A 26125-nucleotide genomic window follows, 5' to 3' on the forward strand; every position below is an offset into this window, starting at 1 on the left:
AAAAAAGTGCAAATATGACTGTAAGTTTCCCCAAAAGTAATGATGGCATCAATACTAATCTTCCCAAGCAGAGAAAAAATTCCAAAATGATTCAGTGCACCTATTTTTGCTGAGTTTTTTAATTTATAGATTCTTTGTTGGACATATTCTCTTCTTTAAAAATTGACAAATATTAGCTTTATAATAAATTTCATCTTTTATTTCTTGGTTCAAGAGAGAAGTCCATACAGTTGAGGTCACTTGGATATCTTGCTATCTTAGTTCAAAGCCAACCCAGACAGAAGAGTCTTTCAAACTCTTATCTATAATGAAACACCAAAAAAATCCAGAAGTGAAGTTTTGGTTCAAACAGTAGAGTACTAACCTTGGAAGCAGGTGGGCAGGAAAGACAACTAATCAGCGACAGGGTCCAGCCTCTGAGTTCAAGCCCCAAAACCAGCACAAACTAAACAAACAAGCAAATAAAACAAACCCCAGGTATTTCTTTGGGACCCTACTTAAAGTTGTACTGGTCTAAGAAGAGTCTGTTTTTGCTGATGATACTCACTGGATCCTGCTTTTTTGGAATCCTTTTTGCTCCAGGGAACTCAGGACCAGACTAAAGGAATTGATAACTGAATCCTACAACAAGAGAATCAGCTCAGGAGTGAAACATCTGTCCATAAGACACTTTAAAACCTCCATATCTTTGTTTCTTTGCAGTAGAACACTATTAAAACAACGTTATTTCCATTTTTTCTATGCTGGCCTTCAAATGGCACATTGTTTCCTTTTGTAATACTCTCAAATAGAAGTTTGCACACAAGTTTTATATGAGTAAAGAACACACTCAAAACAGTCAATATCCTTCAAGCCTTGTATTCTTTTCTTGTGCAGTAAAAAGGAAAGGAAAAGTTAAATTGAACTTTGACATTCCTTTATGTTCAATTCCTCTCCTAGGATCAGTTTCCACATCCATTAACAATTACTTTCACTTACTTCCAGTTACAATCTATGGTAATGGGTTCTTGATCATGTTTCTTCCATACTATCTTCATAAACTGTCAAGTGTGGCTCAGGACTGGAGTATCCAGTTCAGACAAATACAACTTGAAGAAAAAAGATAATGTTTTCAGCAGATGTAGGTGATTTATAATATTAGACAATCTACTTAAATCTGTTGAAAATTCTCCAAACTGCCCTCTTTTAAAAGCTTTGTTTGCTTTTCCCAGGGCTGCCCTTCATTAACTGTTTTAAATTTTGAAGGGTCATATTCATACTCTCTAGAGATTGATGTTTGGTTTTGATTTTCGTGTGTTTCTGTTTTGTGCTTTTTTTTGTTTTTTTCACTGTATTTCAAAAGGTTGTGCAAGTGTGTTACAATTAAATATATCCATCTAATTGTCCAATGTTCCTGGATGAGAGTCACTCCTTCTATCATTCTCAACCAACCCCTTCTCCAAGATTTAGTTGATTTAACACTTCCTTTATCACATGTGTACATTGAGTATTCTAGCTGTATTTGCCCCTTGTACCATTTTTCTTTTTTTATTGTGAAAATACTGTACAGAAGGGTTACAATTAGATGGGCAAGATAATGAGTACATTCCTTATCAAGCATTGTAGCCTCCTCCTTTGTTTCCCCTTCCTATTCCTTCCTATCCTCCCGCCACCCCCCCCCCAGTCTTCCTCCGCGCCTCACCAAAGCTGCAATGTTTGTTTTTAACATAAGCACTTGTACATCTCCCTTGTTCCATTTTTCATTAATTCTATGTCTTTACTGTTATTCCTCTCTGGTTTCAAATTTCTGATAGTCATTCTGTTAAACTGTCTGTTGATACTTTAAAAGGTTTATATACATTCCGTGGTATTTCAATGCTACATGTACATGAACTGATGTCAGTTTTTATTTCCACAATTCATTCATCTGCAATAACAATTTGCAAGACTGGAGACATGAAACACCTAGATATGATTTTATTCTCATCCATTTAGAAGATTCACCTTTAGTCAACAAGAAAGTTTAAAAATGGCTTAGAATGTATTCCTAACTACAAATTTTTATAAATGGCTTTGTACTATAGTGTGTGATTATTTAACTTTACATTGGATAATACTTTATTCTACCTATGAGTTTTGGAAAAAGAAAAAGAAAACTAAAATTTACTACTATAGAGAAATGTGATAGAAATAGAAAACAGATTTTGTTTGTCACATCTCTGAAGAGTACCCATATTCAAGACTTAAAGTCATATTTCTTACTATGTTAGGCAGATAGGGAAAACATAAAACAAAATATGATAAGGCAATTATTTGTGACTTTTTAAAATGTACCTTACTAAGTAATGAAATTTACTTTATTAGTTAACGTTTGGGTTTGAAATATGGGAGGATGATCTATTTAACACAATTCTGGAAGGCACATACTGAACAACACAAATGCTGTGTGGTACTATTTCTACACTTTAATGAATGGTTGAACCTGTTTGACATTAGTGCTGTGTAAATAAATCAATTCTATTTAACTTGCTCTCTACACTTGAAAAATTTGTAATGTCACTAATTATCATCTGCTTGTAAAATGTTATTTTGGCGAATGTGATTTTTAAAAGTTTATTTGAAAAGAAATACATTTTCAAATTAAATGTAGGTTAACATTGGTTTGAGAGTGACATTTTTATACCATAGAACCAAGTTGTACTGAAGTGCCAGTGTTTTGAAGCACTAAGGAGCTTTTCAATTAATGTTTTTCTGAAATACATTTGACCTCTAATCAAGCTTTCTGAAACTTGGTAGAACAATTATAGATCTACCCTTCCAGAAACTATTTTTTAACCAATTTATGCTGGACTGAAATCTTTCATTAATCATTAGAGGAGAGGTATTAAAAATAATCTTATAACACTTTATGATCTTGTTCACTCATATGGGCTGGTCATATGTAAATTGAAAGTTTGAATTACAGTACATTCTTTCAGATTTGTATCTCATCCTTCATTTTAAGTTGCCTTGCATTTCACAATTGCTTACTGCTAATTCCTGCATATCAAGAAATTGGGGCCCTGAAAAAAAGGAAATGAGAAATTGAGATGGGTCTTCAATTACTTTCTGTTGGCATGTTGCATGAGCAGCAGAGTAAAATCCCTTATAGATTAGAGGAAACATTGTTTTTTACCATGTGAATTCAGAAGACCAAGAATACTTAGAAAGTATCACAAGTTTATACTGAAGACATTGCATTGATAATTTTTATATTCTAATATATTTTCTAAACCTAATTATTCATATTCCAATTCTATTTATTGGAATAAATAAATATCAATTTATTTGTCAAATTATCAACAAACGCTAATAAGTTTCACTGTGTGAAGTATAAAATCAGCACATATAAATATAAAATAGATAACTAGGTATAATATAATAAAAAAGGAACATGTTTTGCATTGTTCTGTTGTGGTTAAGGTATCAAAGGCAACTATGTTTTAAAGTAGAATTCTATTATCTCTAACTCAGTGTTTGTTACAGTTAGACCTAACGCTTTACCATTTGTAAATTTAAAGCCTGTAAGCAACAGGAAACATGGTGATTAAAACATTACCAATTTGAGGCCTAATAAGGAGGAGAAACATAGGGACTTGTCCTGCAACTCTGAAAATATTTGATGATAGAAAGGCAGTAGTGAAAGTTCCTGCTTGGTTGGAAGGTAGACAGACCATGACATTAGGTAATCATGCATATGAACAATTTATTCTCCTCCTTGACTTTAGCTACTTTTGAAATGGTAGGTATAATAAACAATTATATCTTGGTAAAATACCTTCTAGTCTGAACAGTTCTGTCTGAAATGTTCATGTCTCTATGATCCCTTGCAAATAAGACTTGTTTTATTCAAGTAAGACAGTCTATGCTGTCAGGGTGAGATATTCTGTTTGGTCTGTTCCTACATGGAAAAAGGGTAAAGGGTCAGATAGACATTTGTGCTGTAAGACCTCATTTGGGAAAATTTCAGCTGCAGAAGTTTAGAAGTAGCTCTTAAGCAAGGCTTACTTGGAATCCATTAGCTCCACAAAGCTAACTCAGTTGGATAAATAAGTACTTGAAACAGCCATCACCTTTAGACCTACCTATAAATTCTTGAAAGTACAATCAAATCCCAAATTAAAAAGACTTAAAATAATGATTGACAAAAATATTGCAAATGTGAGCAACTGACTGAACAATATAATTTTTTCCAGTATTCACAGAATTATAGGGAAATAAGATCAATAGCATTGTTAGGAACAATAAGGTTTCTTTGTTACCAATAGGTACCCGATAATATAAGCCTGTATAAAGATTGCATCATTAACTACTTAAATTTAAAGAATATTACATGCTTTAGCAACACATATACCCAAATTACAATACAGAGATTAACATGGCTCTTGCTCAAGAATGATATGAAAATTTGCGAAGTATTCCATATTTTTCATTCTTCAGATGCAAGAAATGAAAAACAGTTATTAAAAAGTTGATTACAAAATTACAAATGTAACAATAAATGTAATTAGTATAATTAAATGTTAGTTTGACATCAATGTTTAAAATCTTCACCTTAGAAAGGCCTTTACATAGCATAATCTTTACAAATCTTTTGAAATTAGACAACTTTGTCATTTTCTCCCAAAGAAATAAAATAGTATAAGGACGTATATATAAGTATAAGGAAAAAAAGGACTCTTAAACTGTTTCTATCTGGAATGCAATCTGAAAGGACACACTGAAGAACCTATATATTATAAAACAATATAGAATTCAGAGTATATCTAGGAAGAATAAAATAGATTATGGACGTTATACAAACATAGAATATAGAATATTTTATACTATACTATTTTCAGACAATGACCAGACATACTTTAGTTTCTGTACTACTCATTTCAACATATAAGTTAAATTATTTCTGATTAAAAAATCACCAACTCTGCAGAAATCATTATAGATGTATATAAAACTCTTGAATACATTTTGACATCAAAGGTAGGAAATTCACTTGGATGAATTCCACAGAATCCATGAATTTTTACAGTAAGATATTGCTGTTGCTGGGCGCCAGTGGCTCACTCCTAAAATTCTAGTTACTCAGAAGGCTGAGATCTGAGGATCTCGGTTCAAAGCCAGCCCAAGCAGGAAAGTCCGTGAGACTCTTATCTCCATTAAACCACTAGGAAGCTGGAAGTGGAGCTGTGGTTCAAGTGGTAGAGCACTCTCCTTCAGCTGAAGATTGCAGGGATAGCACCCAGGCCTAGTGTTCAAGCCCCAGAACCAACCAAAAAAAGATTTATTTTATTTAGATTGTGAAAATATTTTGTGTGGACACAAAGGATGGTCTGGCAATTTTGAAATTTAAGAAACTTAACCAAACCATTAGGACTGAGGAGAACAATTTGTACAGCCTTCCACAACTTAAAAGAGGTAGTGATACATACTTATCCTTTGGCAACATCAAATGCAGTTTCTTCCAAGTTGTTCGTCAGGCCTGGATTGACATAAGGGTTCAACAAAAGGAGATCCAGATTATGCAAGTGGATCAAGAGGCCTTTAGTTTTGGCATTGGTAGCTACATCATGATGAAGTAAAAAAGAAGCTACTCTAGTATTATTCCAGATATATGCACTGTGCAGGGGTGTCCAGCCATCTACAGTTACTGCATGTTCCACTTGAGCAATCAACTCATGGACCATGTCTAACTGTCCACTGTAGGCTTCCCGATGAAGTGGGGTATATTCATCATCATTCCTAGTATTCACATGAGTGGCCATTTAGGAAAATAGTCTCACACTGTAGTAAGCCGATTATTTTCAGCAGTCCAAAGAAGAAATTTGCTTGGACCCTTCTCCATTTTTTCTTCCAATTGATACCATTCCTCACTTTTTCATATTGTTCCTCATCTTCATTAGAATTGCTGAACCAGAGACTTTGAGTGCCAGTGTGAATGAGGTGTCAATGTATTTCCCTAATAGTTCACGTAGGTTGAACTGTTCAGAAATATCCAGTGAATTTTCTGTAACTTTTTTTTCACCATGATTTATTTTCTCTTTTTCCATTTTTATTCCTCAAAATTATTCTAACAGGAGAGTAAGGAATTTAGGGAAAGCAGAGGAAAGACTCAAATGTACAGACTCAAAATGAGGACCATTGGTATCTTCATGTGCCGCTTATTCAAGGAATTAGAAAATATGAAATAATGCCTCCTATATAAAAGGCAAATGACAGAGCAGGAAGTGAAATGAGGAAACCAAAAATATAAAAGCAAAATAAATTAGGATAATTATGTAGCAATCATATTATCTATGAGAACCATGAAAGAGAGAGAGGAAGAGAGAGAAAGATGTGCAATGACATAGCTACCCCAAAATCCATGCCTCTGATCAATTAATTGAGCAAACAAAATTTTATTTTTTTAAATAGATGGGAATAGAATTTATGTATTTACTTGAAATTAGTAAATACATTTTTAGTATCCTACATAAAGAGACACATCTTTGACCAAATTACAGATAAGAATCTAAATCCTTGATAATTCTAGTAATAGGTCTGACTGAAATCAATTGAATCGCACTTTTTCTGTGCAGTGAAGGAATAGGTCCAGGCTAGGAAAGCAGCTAGAAAAGGCAGGCCGATTGTATCTGTGACAAAACTTTGTGGAAAATGGCATTGAGGATTAACTGCTTGCACTGGAAGCATGATTCTGAACTATTGCTTGCTGATTCTGAACTATTGTTTTGATCATCATATTCTCTAAAAAGAAAAAGTGACACTAAATAGCAAAGGACTACTAATACATTTTGATTCTAATTAAGCACCTTCAATCATCAAAATCACATGAAGACAATAGACAGGCCTACTTTTTTAGATGAAAACAAGTGTCTAAAAAAAAGCAAGGAACTTAAGTAGTCATGCAAAGGACTTCGATTTTACTACTGCGTTATACATGTTTTCTAATGTTGGGTAACAATAAATAATGGCTCTATTAAAAAGCTCTTAAAGCTCATACGTTTAATAGTGTGTTCTTTTACTCTATATCATGGTATTTTTTGTGTATGGCCTTAAGAAGAAATGTACATTACTAACTTGAATTTCTGACAGGACAATATCATCACTGTACATCTTGCTTTTATAATCTAAGTTTTAAATTATTGTCTGAATATGTTCATTAGATAAACATAAAAGAAAAAATAGAAGCCAAACTAAAGGCTCATGGCTTTCATCCTAGATAATCACAAAGATAAAATCTGAGGATTGAGGTTTGAAACCAGACCAAGAAAAAAAAAGTCCAGGGGCTGCGAAGGTGGCTCAGTGGTAGAGCTGTTGCCGTGCATGCATGAGGCCCTGGGTTAGATTCCCTGGCATCACATAAGAAAAAAGAAAAAAAAAAGCCGGAAGTGGCGCTGTGGCTCAAGTTTTAGAGCACTAGCATTGAGCTGAAGAGCCGAGGGACAGCACAATCCTGAGTTCAGTTCTCACGACCAGACCCCCCCCAAACAAAAGAAAGAAAAGGAAAGTCCAGTAGATTCTGATTTGAAAGTAACTAGCAAAAGCTAGAAATGGAGTTGTGGTACAAGCAGTAAAATGTTGTCCTTGAGAAACTAAAACAAAAAAATAACAAATTCTGGGAGCCAGGCACTGAGTTCAAGTCCTAGTATTAGCATCAAAAATGCATTAATTAATTAGTTAATTAATTAAATATAAATAAATTATTTGGTCACATGTGGAGAGGCAGGTAAAATGTAACACCCGTGGTGACTGGATTATGTATTATTTTGTAATAAGGCAAGTTATCATGTGTCCTAATCACTAATATTTTTTTGAACTTTTTTTGTACAATAAACCCTGAATTTAGCATTCATGTAATTGTGTGTGTACATGAGCGCACATGTGTGTATGTGTATATGTATGCGTGTGCTGTTGCAATGTTGCTTGCCAATGTGGACAGTTTGAGGCTGAAAAGAGCTAACTGCGTTGCAATGTTTTCTTTATCAGCGTTCTGTCATTTCATTTCAGTGGTACCATCCTTCTGTACCTTTTATTTGTCAAATAATATCATCATAATCAAACCATTTACAACATTAAATTAGATAAAAGAGACTGCTTTCAACTCTTATTACATGTTAGGTGAGAAGATACAGACATAATTAGTAGTAAGTTATTTCTGTAAGATGATTGTCAGTACAAAATATGAATTTGACCTCTTAAATTGTTTATATATTTAAGATACACTCATGAAGTGAGTTTGACTGACTTGACCAAAAAGTATTACTCTCTGGTTATTCCTGTGAAACACAAGGTGGATAAACTGTTTCCGGATTTCTGTTGAAAATAAGTTACTTAGTAAGATCATACCTATTCTCACTAAGAGATAATCAACCCCATATTACATTTGAATATCGCATCTTATTGACTGAAAATAAGTATTATGGGTATGCTTGTTAGATATTTCTTTCAAAAACAAACAAGCAAAAATCATGTGTCATCTCCAGATTGTGGATGTATTTGAAGTTGATTTGTATATGCAATGGGATCTTCACAAATGGCTCTTTTGTGGGATTAACTATTGCAACCTTAACTAATAAGGCTTTTAAATATCTTTTCCAATATAAATAACATCCCAGAGAGAGTCTTGCAATTTCTGAAAAGCCTTTGACTGTTTCTGTATTATTTCAGTTCATTGACTGTAGAGCTAAAGACATTTCTAAAATAAATATTGTTAAGATCTGAAAATGGAAGTATATAGGCTTTTTATGCATCATTTTATGAAAACCCAATTTTTATGAATGTAAATGAAATAGAATAAAAGAATGTAAGTGAATTTGGTAAGCTAATTGTTAGTATAACTTTGTTTTCTATTAACACAGTTCTTTGAATGTTGATGATGCAGTTAAATTATTTCCTTTGTGTCTCTGTACTTTAGTTGGTTTTAGAATCTTTATACTTATAAGAGTGAATTGTAGTATAAATAAAGTTCTTTAAAATGATTAGGATTAATCTTGTGTTTTGTGTCCTACTCCCAAGAAAATAAGTAATTTTCAAGTGTTAATAGTTTATCATCATCATTATCATTATCATAAAACATTTTGAAAAAATTCAGTAGTATTGATGTCTTTTTAAACCAATTGTATTCACAAGTTAGCCTTTAATTCATACGTAAGTCTTGGTGTCTATGAGTTTTAACCTCTCATTCCTAACATTAATGATACGTCAGACTGCATTCTGGGGTATATGAAAAGTAAAATATTTATCTGGGTTCAAATGTGATTTTCATATCAGTCTTGCTTTAAGAACATTTTAAAGTAATATATTTCCCTCAAAATGTTGGGTATAAAAAGCAATCAAAATGCTTCTAATGGTAACCAACTTAGGTGAGCTACAATGTGGAAATGATTGGTCCATAAGATCTGCAGTCTATTTCCATCAGGAATTGGACAGGTCATTCTTTTAGTATTACTGTGTTAAACAGAGATGTGGTACAGTGCAGAGTTGAGTCACGGGATAGAATATGATTTCTACTATTTTGAGCGAGAAATCAAGAATGTTATGGTTTAGCAGTTCCTTTCAGCAGGGAGGTATAAATTGATTATGATCATGGAGTTTTCATATTACAGTTACTTATTTTCTTTTCTTTTTTTTTTCTTTTTTTGGTCAGTCGTGGGTCTTGAACTCTGGGCTTGGGCACTGTTCCTGTGCTCTTCCACTCAAGGTGAGTGCTCTACCTCTTGAGCCACAATCCTACTTCCGGCTTACTAGTGGTTTATTAGAGGTAAGAGTCCAAAGGAGGAGGCTACAATGCTTGATAAGAAATGTACTCACTATCTTGCCCATGTAATTATAACACCTCTTTACAGTATTTTCACAATAAAAAAAAAAGAAAAAGAAAAAAAAAAGGAGTCTCATGTTCATTTCTGGGTGTGCTGGATTTGAACCATGATCCTCAGATCTCAGCCTCTTGAGTAGGTAGGATTTCAGACGTGAGCCACCATCACCCACCTTAGTTACCTATTTCCTAACAAAGTTAAAGTGAAATATTATTAGAGTGTGCACAACAATTTTGGGAAATTTTCTTAGAATTAGTAGTCTGAGTGCTGATATTTTAGTCATAAAATAGAATGAGGTTATTTGATATGGTGGGAATGGGCCTCAAGCTAACACTTACCATGTGTGCACTCTTGTACTAGTAATTCCAACTCAGAAGTCTTCAATATCATCATCTTAGAATTAAAAATAGAAGTAGTTCCACTTTATGGGATTATTGTGAGGACTAAATTAGATACCATAGGTAAAGTGCTTGGAAAAAGAAGCAGTATTTAATACTTTCTACCTGTTATTTTATCATGTGATGAATTCTAATATTTTTACTATGATTTTTATATTGTGTCTATTTAGGATATGCAATGTGCTGTATTAATATTCATTGCGTTGTTCACTTTTCTGTCATTATGAGAAAAACACCTGCAAAGAAAATATCTGAGGAGGAAATTATTATATTGATTCATGGTTTAAGAGCACAAAGTTTAAGAGCAGATATCCCCATTGTTTTTAATTATATTTTATTAAATAGTTGTACGAAGGAATTTCCATTCAGCAAATCAGTTTGTAAGTACAATGGATCTTTAGATAACTTTCCCACACCCTTCCAAACCTCACCCCACTTTTTTTTTTTAGTTTCCTGCTATCTGTATTGAATATTATGCCTTAACTCTCTTCCTCCATAGCTCTCTTCATTCCTTCCCTTTGACTTCCCCTCACATCTTCCAAGTGATAGTTTTCTGGTATTCATTTTATAGGATTAAAAGTTCAATTTTATAAGAAATTACACCTTTTAACTTCTCTGCAAATAGCATGGTTTGGATAATACTGTTGTGTAAACTTGCATAAAGTTCTAGCTTCCAAATACACAAAAGAAGTGGGTCCTTTGTGTGTCTGGCTCTGACGTAGTTTACTTAACATATTTTTAGATCTATCCATTTCTTCGCAAATGATGTAACAGTCTTCATAATGGATGGGTGCAATCCAATTGTGTATATGTGCCAAACATTCTCCAACCATTCCTCCCCAAAGGACATCTGGGTTGTTTCCATAACTTGGCTATGGTGAATAGTGCAACAGTGAACATATTTGTGAAAGTGATTTTACTGTAACCTTTTGGAAAAATTCATCACTATCTTTCTGGGAGCAATCGTCTAGCCAAGTTTACAGAATAAGCACATCACTCCCTTCATCTCTATCACAAAGTTTTGCAAGTCCTCAAAAACAAATTAACTCCTCCTAATGATCTCAATAAGGTAAAACCACACGGTGCCCATATTTTTTCAAAACATTTTTTCATAATTATTTAGTGAGAACCTGCTATGTACTTTACTAATGTGGGAATGAGGGAAATGACAATAAAGTAAGAAATATGTAATTTAATTACCTATTATCATATTTAAAATCTTTTTCAGCTTTAACTCATAGCCTCACTTACTATTATTTTAATCTTTATTTGATTGCTTCATCTCTCCCCTAAATTATAACAGGTGATATAAATATAAAGGCAAAAAGTGTGGTTTGATTTTGACACTCATGTGTGAGGATGCACAATACGAGCAAATAAATGGATTGGAATTAATAATTATTATCCATTTTGTTAAAGTAAAGGTGGTTTCTCCAAACTGATTCTCGGAATACATATTCCATTCAATAAGAAACATGTGACAATTCCCTTTTTTTTGCTCCTCATTAACTTTTGTTTCCATTTTATTTTATATCGAAGGATGATTTCATATATCTACTATAGATGCAATAGTAGATGTTAAAATATTTCTATCTGTATGCATTGATATATACATACACACATATACAGGACATAATGATAATTTATAACTTCTTAACTGTACAATTTACTAAATTATTAAAAACATAGATGACTTATGCCTGGAATCCTGGTTACTTGGGAAGCTGAGATCTGGTGATCATAGTTTGAAGCCATCCTGGGAAAGAGCCTCTTTTCTCCAAACAACCAACAGAAAATCAGAATTGGAACTGTGGCTCAAAGTAGTAGAGTGGTAGCCTTGAGAGAAAAAATTCAGGGACATTACCCAGGCTCTTAGTCCAAGAACTACAATCTACCTAAAAAAGTCTATTTAATTTATCCCTGGGTAATCGAGTATTTCCATCACCCAAATGTAGATCCATGCTCATTTACAAGGTAACACTGTTATGTCTGGAGTACCACTAACATTATCACTTAAGTAGAAAACATTGCAACATGGGTTCATTCTATCTCTCTCATGGATTTTTCTCCACTCAAATACTCAAATGTTACAATTATTCCAATTATTTAAAGCCATAGCTTTTTTCTTTAATACCCATAATATTAGAGTTTGAATTGAGTGTCTTGTTTCTCCTAAATGGGTGTTCGTATCATTTTGTCATGCTCCCAGACAAAAATTATCCTGATTAATTTTCAGATAGAATCTGGATTCTTACTTGTGTATGATCCTGGGCTCAGTCCACTTGGTGTTATTTTTCCTGGAATTTAGAATAACAGTTGCCTGGAATTGTTACAGATTGTTCTGCCAGTCTGGACTTTCACCACTATCCTCACAACAGTACACTCCCATATAGTCAGGATTTTCATAAGCTTATCATAGCTGATTTTTAAAATATCTGTGCATTTCCTGCAGGTTCTTGAATACTGAATTAATTTGTGTTTTTTTTGTTGTTGTTTTCTTTCATTTGAAAGTATGTGTTGAGTTGCTCCTCTCTTTTTTTTTTTGTTTCTTCCACTCATGTTCTTACCTAAAGTGCTGAGAAACCAATTGTGCTTTCTCAAGATAGTGAAGGTGAACATTACTTAGTCCAAAGCAATTTCAGTAATATTTAAACACCTTCATATCTATGAATGGTGTACATATGCTAAGTGCTGAGAAGAGTCTTTTTATTTTCACAGTTGTCTTTGGCATACACAGACAGATCATGAATTATATGAAGATAATAAAACTACAGATGTTTGCCTGGAGGAGAAAAACCTATTATTAATTGTTTGACAGTGGATTCTTTCTCGTGAAAGAAATATGCTGCTTTATGCAAGATTTCACAAAATCATATTGATAGGAAGAACCTAAACAATCATCTAACACTACAGAGTTGAGGGAGATGAATTGACCTCCTGAATAATTTACTTTTGGGTCAAATAAAAGCATAATGAGTTGTAGTAAATAGGTGCGTAGCTGAATTTGTCAGTTTGTGAACTAGTACAGGTAAATAAAGTACAGCAAGGTAAGAAATAAAGAACTCTGTATTGAAATACATATTTGTGTGTATGTGTGTGTATGCACACTTGTCATGTACACACACGCACATGTGCATGTGCTCATGCATGCATTCATCATTCCTGTGGCTGATAGTGCCTGAGCACTATCCCTAGGATTCTGTGACCAAGGATAGTGCTCTACCACTTGAGCCACTGCTGCACTTCTGGTTTTTTGGAGATAATTGCATGTATTTTCATGATTGGAAAGGCTTTGAACAGTGGTCTTCAGATTTCACCCTCTCAAGTAGCTAGCTAAGCTGATTCAGCCTCTTAGTAGCTAGTTAAAATTCTGCCTGTCCTGTATGCTTCACTGCTCTTCTATTCTTTTCCTGCGATAATCACAAGCCTAAGTCATATATGTGTCTAATTTCTTTAAAAATACTGTTACTGCTCTGCACCAGAAGTTCCCATCTGTACTCTTAACTACTGAGGAGGCTTGAGAACAGAACCCAGGCCAAATTTTAGTGGCCTTCCTTCTCAATCTATAACTGGGTGCATTGGACCATCCTGTACTATCCTAGAGACTAAGATTAAAGGACTGCAGGATCCAGGCCAGCCAAGGTAGGAAGCTAGACAAGATGATGTGCAATTCTGATGCTATTGATGATGAGAAGGCTCAAAGAACAGATAAGGTGCATGTTCTTGTGGAAAGGAAACCCCTATATTAAAATTAACCACTGATATGGTGCCATCCTAGCAAGAACAATATTCCAAGTGGAAATCCCCACAATTTATCACAATCAAAATAAGCATATACATTTACATCCAAAAACTTAGTACAATCTGTTCTTTGCTCTAATATCATCTTTATCTCATTATCATATAATGTGACAGAATAGTTTCTTCATTAAACTTATGATATATTTAAAAGACCTAGAAAATTCTTTTTCACTAATTAAGTGCAAACGAATGGTATATTGCCTCATTTCTTAAATATTTGACTACCACTGAAAATTCATATAATGTTTATTATAGTAATATATTCTGATTTATTACTTTTCTTTGTAAAAATTTTTAAATTTTTTCTTCTCTGATGAAATTTAAGTATTTAAATATTATCATCGAAGTATATTCTTTGAATACTTGGGGCAGTTTCCTACAACGTTTTTAACCAATATCTTCTAAGAATTTTTAATAGGTGTATTATTTGGTTTATTTTTAATTTCTATTTAATTTTATTGTAAAGGTAATGTACAGAGGGCTTACAGTTACTTAAGTAAGGTAATGAGTACAATTCTTATGGAAGGAACATTGATACCCCCTCATCGATTTTTGTTGTACACTCAAACAACTTCTGATGCTGTTGCTGTTGCTATTGATCAATGGGTACTTTTGCTTCTTTGTTCATGCGGTTTTTATTATAAAAATTTATATACAGAGGGTTTACTTTTACTTAAGTCAACTAAGTGTGCACTTCATTTCATTTTCTAAATGTCAAATTTTGAAAATAATTACTTATTTTCTTTTGTTTCTTTAATGTAATTTTTTAAGAGTTGTAGGATTAGTTGATTTACTTTTGCGTGATTTTTACACATGTAAATTATTCAGACACATATATTTTGCTTTTAAAATATTTAATATGTGAATATTTAAAATTGTTTTCCTAATTTTATATGGTTGTTGAATTTAAATAAATCTATGTTCTTATAGTTATAAACACATTGTTCCAGGTAACAAATAGTTACTGTATTTTCAAGAAGCACATACTTTATTAAGAAAGGCTTCATTACCTGGTCACTCTTTTGTAAATATTTGTACTTGAATTAAAAATGTTTGAACTGGGCATGGTGATTTGTGGCTTCCATTTTCTAGCTATGGTAGGAACTGCAAAAAGGGTTTGTAATTCGGGAAAGCCTGAGAAACTAAGAGACCTTTTTATAAAAATACCCAGAGTAAAAGGATTAGCGATATATCCATCCATAGCGGGATATAGAGTGCCTGGATATAATATTCTAAATCTTGAGTTAAAACACCAGTAACATCAATCTTTTGTCAAAAGGATATATGTTTCACAATGTTTATTATTTAAAACTTGTTTGCAAAATTCTCATGTCTTCTATTTCTTAATTTTCAATTTACTTAATCCATCTGAATCCAAGTATATTGTGATTATTTTATTTCTACTAAACTTTTAAATAGTATAAGCAATATTATGATTTCATATATTAACCTACTTTTACTATTTGTGATAATTTCTTCTATTTAATATGATAATATCAATATTCCAAATGTGTGTATGTAGTGTGTATGTGTGTGTGTTTATGTGGTATTTTTGTGTATGTGCTTTCTGTGTACTTTGTAATGCTTCGGAGATCATACCATTGTTTCACATATGCTAGGCCAATGTTTTACCACTGAACTATATCGTATAGTTATAATGCACAAAGTTTTTTAATTATGACTTTTAAATTTTCATTGCTAGTATGTTTTTTCAAAATTATGTATAATAAAATGTGTACTATATTATATTCACGTTAGCAATTTTTAATGTTACTTTATTGTTATTTAGAATATTTCCACTGCCTTTCCTTTTTGATACTCTTGTGTTTGTTATTGATAAAGGTTTTACTTTGCTTATTTTCTCTCTTCATTGTATTTGCCTTCAGAGTTTACCTATTCTTTCTCTTATTTATTAGGAAATTAATTATCATATTCCTATTACAATTTCATTACATTATAAGCGGTCTAAAAATGTTTTACTTTCTATTTTATTTTTCCCACCTTCTCTGATTCTCAGTACACACTATTATGTGTATTCAAAAGAACCTTGATTTAGGTCACTTTGAATATTTTCCTCCTTCTTTTCTCTGAAGTCTTTTTGATTTTTGAAACACAATACCAATGACATGCAGCTCCTATGTGGCCCATCATTCTTTCCCCTCTCACTCCCCAGTGTCTTACAGCTCAAGTCTTTATCATTCAGATTTTTTAGGCTATAGTCTTATCTAAATCTGAATTCATTCCTAAATTAGTTTTAGTTGCTTGAAGCATTGCCTAAAGACATTTTTTTGTATATAATATCTGGGATCTTGTGTTTCACAAGCTACACAATATGAGTGACTATCAAACATCTAGATATCTCTGTAGAATATTGGTCCACCTGCTCAATAAACTCATATGTAAATTCGAAGAATACAGGTCAGTCAGAACAATCTTGTAAAATGGTGTAGCTTGAGCCCTCATATAAGATTTGAATCTTATTACCATGTTCAGTAGTGAAGACAACATATCTCTACTATAAGAACAGACACATAGAAAAGTGTAACAGATTTATTAGAAATAAATTCTTAGTTTTATGGTCAATAGATTTTGAAAAGGATGCCATGACTTTATGAAATAAAAATAGAATCTTAAATAGGTTTATTGGCACTATTGCCTCCATAGATTTAAAGAATGATTTTAGACTACTACATCAAACCTTATACAAAAATTTAAAATAAAAAGTGATTATCAAACTAAATGTGAGATGTAAAAACCTATAAACATTCATGACATTAAATCAGTAAAGGTTTCTAAAAATTTGACATGGAAAGTATTAGTTGCTAAAGAAAAGCAATAATAAACTGGTTAATATCAACTGATAACCTTTCATAATTCTATGAAATAAGTGAAAACATATCCAACAGATAGAGGACACGTATTTTTCAATGCTACATTGTTAATACTACAATGGTCCTGAGTCTTAAGTACTTTTACACCTTCTAACACTATATAAGTTTTTCCCTGCAGGATAGCTTTTAAAAAACATATGTAAGTTAATAGTAAATAGGAGGAGCATATGAATTAAGCTCCTCATTAGGATCTAAGAACAAATATAAAAAACTCACTAGTATGATCATCATATAAAAAATGACAAAAATATAGTAATGCATTTGTGGAGAAATTGATATACTCCTCATATCAGAATGATTTGTATAATACTGCAATCATTTTAAGCAGCAAATTTTCGAGTCTTCAAAAGGTGAAAGAGAATTGGATGATCCAGCCATCACACTTCTATATATGTATTAAAGAGAAGTAAAATCACTTGTTTGGACTGGGAATGTAGTTCATTGACAGTGCACTTGAATAGTATGTGTGAGACCCTGGAAATAATCCCCCAAAACAAACTTTCAAAAGACACACTATAGAGGATGTACTCTGCAAAAATTCCTGTAACTGAATTTTATATCTATTTTAATGTCTGTTCTAAAATTTACAACATTTCTATTTGAAGAAATGCAAGTTTGTGAAAATTAGGCTTGGAAAACCTGTGATTGTACAATTCACTTCCAAAGCACTAAAATGTATACAGTAAAAGGAGATAATACATTGCATATAAATTATATGAGAGCAAAAATAAAAACTATTGTTAAAAATACTTTACACAAATTGCAGAATATCTGAAAAGATATTTTCGGAGTTGGCTAAAAAATACTACAGCTTTTAAAAAAAGATGATATTTCTGTTTATTTTTTGGTCTATCGTTTTGAGTTTATGCAGAGATAACTCAATCAAAAAGTGTATGTGATAAATGGAATATCTAGGAATTATGCATCACTTATGAGTAATTGATAACCTTTTCTGGAAGAAACTTTTAGCAAATGACAGAAGACCCAAATCTATGCATCTGCATTTTATGAAAGCCATATGTTACTTGTTCAATCCAATTGCTTTTCTCTACTTTGCTAGGAAGAAAAAGTATTCTCAGGTTAAGAGGCAATAGCAGTGAAAAGAAACAAAATAGACAATCATCTTGATTTATTTGTGAAAATATTAAATAAAACAATTCCACTCAATCGACTCCAAATTTGGTATCTATGAAGATGTTCCTGATTGCCAACATCCATTGAATTTTTGGAATTTTAATTTCTACCAACATATGAAAACTAGAACAAGAAAAAAATTACAGTCTTAGAGCAAACCAGCCTTGGAATAATTTTCTTAATTGTTGTGAAATTACAGAAGAATTGATACTGTTAAGAATATGATCCTTTCCTATGGAAATCAGTTAAAAATGGTTATCACTTATTATAATTCCAATACCAAACAAGAGTAATTTTATATAATCATTAAAATATCATTTCTTACTATTGTAAAATAGAATAAAAGACCAGTCTCAATATATTATCATTATTCTTAATTTCTAATCATTATCTAAATATCTTAAACAATCTAAATATTCATGTCTTTAACATAGACGTAAATATTCTATACTTTCTTTTTTTTGGGGGGGGTGGGTCCGGTCGTCGGGCCTGAACTCTGGGCCTGGGCACTGTTCCTCAGCTCTTCAGCTCAAGACTAGTGCTCTACAACTTGAGCCACAGCACCAATTTGGGCTTTTTTCTTTTTGCTAATGTGGTGCTGAGGAATCAAACCCAGGGCCTCATGCATGCAAGGCAAGCTTTCTAGCACTGAGCCACTTTCCCAGCACCAAATATTCTATAATTTTTACTTAACATTTTCCAGGTGCATGTATTCATGTATCTAAGAAATGTTCATAGCAGTTAAAAGATGTTTTGTGAAATTAATGTGCTATATTTTGTTGTTTTTGTTGTTAGTGTTTGTAATTGTTGGCATTGTCCCTAAGCCTTTTAGTGCTCAAAGCCAGCACTCTACAACTTGAAGCACAGAGCTAATTCCTGTTTTTAGTGGTTAATTGGAGAAAGAATCTAACAAGTACTTTTCTGTCTAGGCTAGTTTCAACAAAATTCTAAGATCTCATTACCCAGAATAGCTCGAATTATAGGCGTGAGTCACTGGCACTTGTTTTATGTGTTTTTAAATTTTTAATTATGCTTTATGATATTTGTTTCACTATATTGTATACTGTTCTACACATAAATTTAGATATATGTATATATTTCTGATGACAATGATCTCTAAAAATGTATGGTTTTCTTTTTTTTCTTTGATTGGAGCTTTAAAAAAAAAATTGGTAGAATACCGTACAGAGGAGTTACAATTACATGGGCAATATAACGAGTACATTTCTAATCAAGTATTGTTGCCTCCTCTTTGTTTCAACTTCTCATCCCTTCCCATACTCCTTCCACCTCCTTCCACCCAATCCTCCCCCCCACCATAGTTGTAAAGTTTGTTTTTCGAAACAACGACTTGTACATCTCATTGTTGCAATGGGTCCACCTGTATCCCTATTTATAAGATTTGTTTTTGCCCTTTCCCTCCAGAAATTTTACAAACATCAAATACAGTGAAAGCAGGGGGGAGGGACATTCAAATGAACAAAAAATCATCTTATGAATATGTTCTAAGCAATCTCAAGAAAGAAGAAAACATTTGAAGTCGAATCTTATCTCTTAAAACCTACCAGTTTTAAGAGATAAGACGAAGGACAACATTTCTCTTAGAGACCAATATATCTTCAACATATTTGGTTCTAAGCATTCCGTCTAAGGCAAATTCAACAACTAGTGAAACTTGTGTTGGCTGTAACTATGTGTCTTTCTCCATGTGTTCATGTACACATGGGTATAAGTATGTGTGCATTTGTGTGTATAGTAACATACATGTGTACACATATAAGGGCTTATACACATATATGTATATATAAATAACTATACATTTAAAATATATGTGCACACACTAATATATATATATATATATATATATATATATATATATATGCACACACACACATATATCAGGTGTTCAGTGATTTAACCTACAGTTCCCAGCACATTGTCATTCTCACAAAGTGTACATGATAAACTGCTCTGAGGTTCTGTGGTATATAATGTGTATCACTTTGTACTCATTTCCCCCATTACCTTGTTTCTCATCCCTGTGAACAACTTCAGTCTATTTTCCATAGGACAGCTTTGTTTTCATTACATGTAGTTACTTACTGATAATAAAATAAAAAGGTTGTTTGTAAAAGAAAAAGAACTTTTAGGTCACAGGTTAAAAGTATCATATTCATCCCAATGTTTCCTATGAGATAAAATTTATAATTGTGGTAAAAGAGAAAAGGAATTCCTAGATCTGTTGTTTTGCCATTTAGAATGACAGAGAATAATATCACGTCACTGTTATAACTCCTAAAGAATGCAAGGGTAACTGATGGTCCCTATCATGTTCCTACAAAACCAGTGGAACCTGAAAGATAATAGTAGACTAGCAGAAATTCTAAGTAGCAGACATGCAACATGAAAGAGAAAGAGAGAAAATGAGAGTGAAAGAGAGAGAGAAATATCATAATACTGAAAGTGCATAACAGATAAACAAGAGCTGTATGAGAATATTCATACTGCTATCCTTAGATCCTACATGTACGTTTGAATGTATTTGATGTATGATAACCCATCAACATAAAATATAAAGTAATTTTGATAAAACATAAAAATGACTCAGAACAAATTATAAATGCTAAAACAATCTTCACAGAAGTAAACTCTCAGAGATATTTCATAACTTTGAAAAGAATAAAGTAGCTTTGGTTAATAAAAATTTAGAAATATGACAATTCACAAAAATATAAAATGATATTCATATATTTCATTATATAACCCAAAGTAGAAAACAAATGTTGTTTAGATGATTTTTTAAAACACAGTATCTCAGGTGCTGGGAAGGTGGCGTAGTGGTAGAGTGCTTGCTTTGAATGGGTTTGATTACTCAGCACCACATAAGCAGAAAAAGATGGAAGTGATACTGTGCATCAAGTGGTATCGCTTGATAAAATTTTTAATCAATATTTTGTTTTAATTTTGTTCTTTGTAAATTCATGTGCACCTATAAAAAAATGCTGTGACAATCCCATTAACATCCTCAAAGTACCTCTTAATGATGACTTAAAACGTTGTATTATAGTACAAGAAAAAGAATGCTACAAATAAAGAAAACCAATAATTAAATATTAATGATTAATAAAGTAAAAAAAATTACCAGTGTTTCCAGGACTTGAAGTGTATTACATATTAGATTTTTACTATTTTCTCGTATTCCTGTACATTTAAAACTGGCTAAGTTTATGATGTTCAACAAGAGTTTTATAGGCGATGAGTAGGCGATGATTAGTATATATGGCTCATTTTATCGTTTGTACATGGCTTATATCATCATTTGTTCTTCGCTAACATAAAAAGTATGGAAGCCCTACAGTTTTAACAGAAACTGTGTAATTAACAAAGTCTTAACTCTTCATTCTGCTTCTTTAGACAAAGACTTTGGAACTTCTTAGTAAAATTTCTATAAACTCTGAAATGTATATATTTAGTAGTATATGTCTGCTAATATAAATCTTAAATAGTTTATGGAAAAGTATTTTCACCTGCCAGACTTCATTTTGGCATATATAAGCAAATTCTCAAAATTAAATGTTTAAACAGTAAAACTTTAACAAATCTTTACACTTGCTGCAGTGTTCATTATGGCAGGTGCCTTGTATACAATAATTGAATTCCTCCTCCTACAATTTCTTGAACAACAAATATCTGGAATTATTTTGTTGTGGACAGGTTAATCTTGGCTTTATTCTTAATTGTGTGCTTATGGAAGAAATACATGATTCTAAAATTTCACGACAATTCTTTTGAACTTACTTTTTCTTTAATTGTCTAGTTTAAGAAAATCAGTTGCACTTTAGAGATTAAAAAAAAAACTGTTCTGTGCTCAATTTGGCAGGACATACACTAAAATTGGAACAATATAGACAACATTAGCATGGCAGCAGTGCAAGGATTACAAATGCAAATTACTGAAGCATTCCATTTTTACAACAACAGCTGGAGGCGATGTGGCCAGAAGGGAACCCTACTGCATTATTTGTGGGACTGTAAACTTGTCCAACCACTTTGGAAATTAGTGTGGAGGTTCCTCAAAAGAGTCCATATAGAGCTCTCCTATAACCTAGCAATCCCACTTTTGTGCATTCACCCAAATCACCACACGCAAGACCATATTAAAACTACCAGCACAACTATGTTTATTGCAGCATCATTTAACATAGCTAAGATATGGAACCAAACTCGATTCCCCTCAGTAGATTAATGGATCCAGAAAATGTGTGTGTTTGTGTGTGTGTGTGTGTGTGTGTGTGTGCATGCGTGTGTGTACATGAATTGTATGCCTACATCAGAAAGAATGGCATCACCCAATTTGTTAGGAAATGGAAATACTAGGAAAAAATTATATTAAATGAAGTAAGCCAAGTCTCAAGGAACATATTTCCCATGGTATCCCTTATTTGCAATAATTAATATATGTCTGGGATAAGCAGAAAAGATCATAAGCTATGTGCATAGGACTAGATAAGATGATATTAAGATAAATGAACCCCAAGATAAGAACGTAAGTTGTTTTTTCTTTCTTGCTGTTGTTTCTAATGTATTTATAATGTACAATGTGATTTTTTTTTCCTTTTTTTAATATAATCCTCCCTCATAGTATAACCCTTGTTTTCACTGTATTCAATGTTGCTGCTCCTGCATCTTGTATATCTACTTCGCTAATTTGGGGAGGGAAAGAGAAAAAACAAAATGCTTAGATAGAGATGCAGGTTGACCCATTGTAACAATGAGATGCACAAGACACTATGTTGAAAAACAAACTTCACAATTTAGGAGGGCAGGGGGTAGTGAGGGGTGGAGGGCTTGGGGAGTGTATTGTGGAGGTGTGAGGGAAAGGATGGTGGGAAAAACATTTAAATAAAAAAATAAAATACATGAGAGCAGTAACACAAGAGATGGGAGTGGGGGAAATACTGTACTATACAAAGAAGAGTAGAACAGCTGTGGAGAGCAGTAATTTTGCTTTAACATAGGAGGAATAAACTAGCATACAATTTTCAGCCTCATGTCAGTCACTAAGAAGAGCGGAAAAATGCACAATCAGTAAACCAATAGCGATAAAATAGAACACTAAACAATGAAGAGGAACAGATGACTTGGAACAAGAATAACAAATGACACAATTAGGAAACAAATAACAAGCTGGTAAGTTTAAAAAAATTAACCATACTTCTATCAAATCTTTTTTACCTCATAATTTGTTAGAACTATAACTTAAATCACAGATTAATAGCATATTATTTTAATAATAAGTTACTTATTATTGATTTCATAAGTTTAATGTTTAATATATAATTTAAATTTTAGTATCTATGGCAACGAAGAAAGTGAAACTAAGTTTAATAAGTTTAATAATATATTTCATGAATTGTAAAATTGAGAAACATTAGAATTTAAACAAATAATATATCATTATTGTTTCAATTCTGTGAATTATGTAATAATTATGTAATAATTCAAAGTGTATTCTTAATGTTAAATAATAAATTATTGCACATGACTCTTGGTATTAGGCAGAAGGGTTCAGCACCGTGGTAAAATTCACACAATACTGTACATGAGCATATGACTCCTCTCTAGCTTATATTGTGGAAATTTGATTTCTACATGCATGTTAAATTCCTGTCTAGGTGACAGCTATACAATTATATATGTGAGGAGTATTTCAGATGATACTTAAAAGTCATATTCATTAAATTTTTATTATTTTATTCTAAATAAATATTTATTGACAGACTGAATTTCTGAGTAGATGATGGTGTATGTGTGCCAGATTACATGTATTGAGGATTATTTAATATTTCTGACATTGTTTCTACAGTTAGATTTAATTTTCCATAAGAGGTTAAGTGTATTACACTGGATATATGAAAGTAAACTGAATGTTTATTCCATTAATCCTTTGCCACTTGTCTAATCCCAATATAAATTATCCATGTGTTTGAAGTAATGAAAATAACAACAGATATAAGCAAGATAAATCAGTCATACTAGACAAGTATTTTCACCTTTATTTTGATAGTTGGTCCTCTTTTACACTACAGAATATTCTTGGGAAAATGTGCTCCAGGCTGACCACAACTGCAGAATATTTTGGTTTGATCTGTCATAAGAGTAGGAAAGAAGGTGAACCTTCCTTCCAAAAGTCAGCTCCCAAGGATGTGATCTGTTTTATGGTGGTGACTTGGAAATGAACATTTTTCACAGTTAATCTTGAAAAGCAATCTTGATAGACCATTTCTGTACATGGTTACAAGGATTATTCATGGCTTTTCAAGGATGCCAAATTGCCTCATTTTGAGACAATTAAAACAGGAATTTAGTTAGCTGTTCTTTGTATCTTTAGGAGAAAAAACCATTGACTCTAGGCCAGAGAAATCAATGAGGCCCAGAGAAGCTACTACCTTGAATAGTAATCCTAGACATCTAAAAACAAACAAACAAACAGTAAAACCTCCAGTAAGCACAGCCAGTCAGGGCTGCTATCACAGTCTACATGAAGTCAGTCAAAAAAAAAAAAAAACCAGAAGCTGAGAATCAGTTAGCTGATAACTAATATATTTTTATGAGGGAGAATGAAATGAGATTCCAGAGAGAGGGTCAGAAAGACTGATCAGATAGACTAAAATTGGTCACACGAAGATTGGAAAATAGAATTCCTTGTAGAAGAAATAAATCATACAAAGCCTGTGCATGTAAGTACAAGACAGCAGACCAAATTTCAGAAACGCACAATTTCTTAGAGGTCAGCTTAATGAATTATCCAAGGAAATCTTTCAATTCTTAAAAATTTACCACATGTGGGAGAAGGCCAATTGCTGAAGAGAAAGAAAATGGCATCACTCTGATAGGAGGTCCAATATCACATTAGGAAGCAATCGAGCACAGATTTGTAATAAAAAGAGAAAAAACATTATTCCAAATGAGGGTTTCATTTCTTATGATGTAATAGTTCCTGATTTAGGTGCTAGAGATTACCGTACAATTGATCCAGTCTCACAGCTCAGTTAATATTGACTGCAATATTCCCACATGTAGGAAGGAGAAAATTTACAAATGTCTGATGACTGAGTTGAGGGAGAAGTGTTCTAATAGTGATATCTGAAGTTTAAACCCAATATAAGAGACGGATTTTCTTCTTTTATAAAAAAACAAAAAGAACCATTTTTAGCCTGGTGCCAGTGGCTCACAGCTGTAATCGTAGCTACTCAGGAAGCTGAGATCTGAGGACTTCTGTTCAAAGCCAGCCTGGGTAGTAAAGTCCCTGAAATTCTTATCTCCATTTAATCACCAGAAAACCAGAAGTGACACTGTCGCTCAAGATGAAGAGCACTTACCTTGAGTTGAAGAGCTCAAGGTCAGTGCCCAAGTCCACTCTTCAAGCCCCTTGACCAACAACAACAACAAAAATCTCCCTTTTCTTGGACTGCCTACATCTTTTCCTAATATTCAACAAAGAAGGCATTTTATCACCCAGTATATTTAAGTCCTATCTTGGCTACTGCAAATAGAATGATTTGGTATCTTATGTCAAGAGATTCGTATTTGCGGAAACAAATACCAGCAGTAGCAACTTTCTTTCCAGTCCTTGAACTCTGGGCCTGGGCTCTGAACATGATTATGCTAGCAGCTTTAACATGAGCTTGTTTGTTATTTATTGGATTACTGTCCATGAGGAGTATTACTGAGTCATAAGGGAGATCTAGGTTTAGTCTTTTGAGGAATCTCCATACTGCATTCCAGAGAGGTTGAAAAGTTTAATTTCCCACCAACAGTGTAATAGACTTCCCAATTTACTACATCCATGCCAGCATTTGCTATTGTTAGTTTTCTTGATAATGGCCATCCTAAATTAGACGAGGTAGAATTTTTCTTGTTTACTTTTAGATTTGTAGGCACTTTCTTGCTACCCTAAATGAATCAATGAAACCTATATTTCTCTGAGTCTGTATTCCTTTCTCTTAGTATAATTTCCCCAACCTTTCATTTTCCTTAAGACTGGTGAAAAGTCATCCTTTTTGATGAG

General features: G+C 32.7%; 1 non-coding gene and 1 pseudogene across 1 annotated transcript; both read left to right on the plus strand.

Annotated features, from left to right (window-relative positions):
- The first annotated feature begins 4351 nt into the window (after positions 1-4351).
- Positions 4352-4448, plus strand: LOC122119494 (annotated as a pseudogene).
- Positions 4449-21918: 17470 nt separating this feature from the next.
- Positions 21919-22025, plus strand: LOC122119495. The gene has a single exon (XR_006149577.1). It is a non-coding gene; the product is annotated as a U6 spliceosomal RNA (small nuclear RNA).
- Positions 22026-26125: the final 4100 nt, after the last annotated feature.

This window comes from Dipodomys spectabilis, unplaced genomic scaffold, assembly GCF_019054845.1.
Source record: "Dipodomys spectabilis isolate Male_0828 unplaced genomic scaffold, ASM1905484v1 ptg000170l, whole genome shotgun sequence".
In the NCBI taxonomy this organism is placed as follows: Eukaryota; Metazoa; Chordata; class Mammalia; order Rodentia; family Heteromyidae; genus Dipodomys; species Dipodomys spectabilis.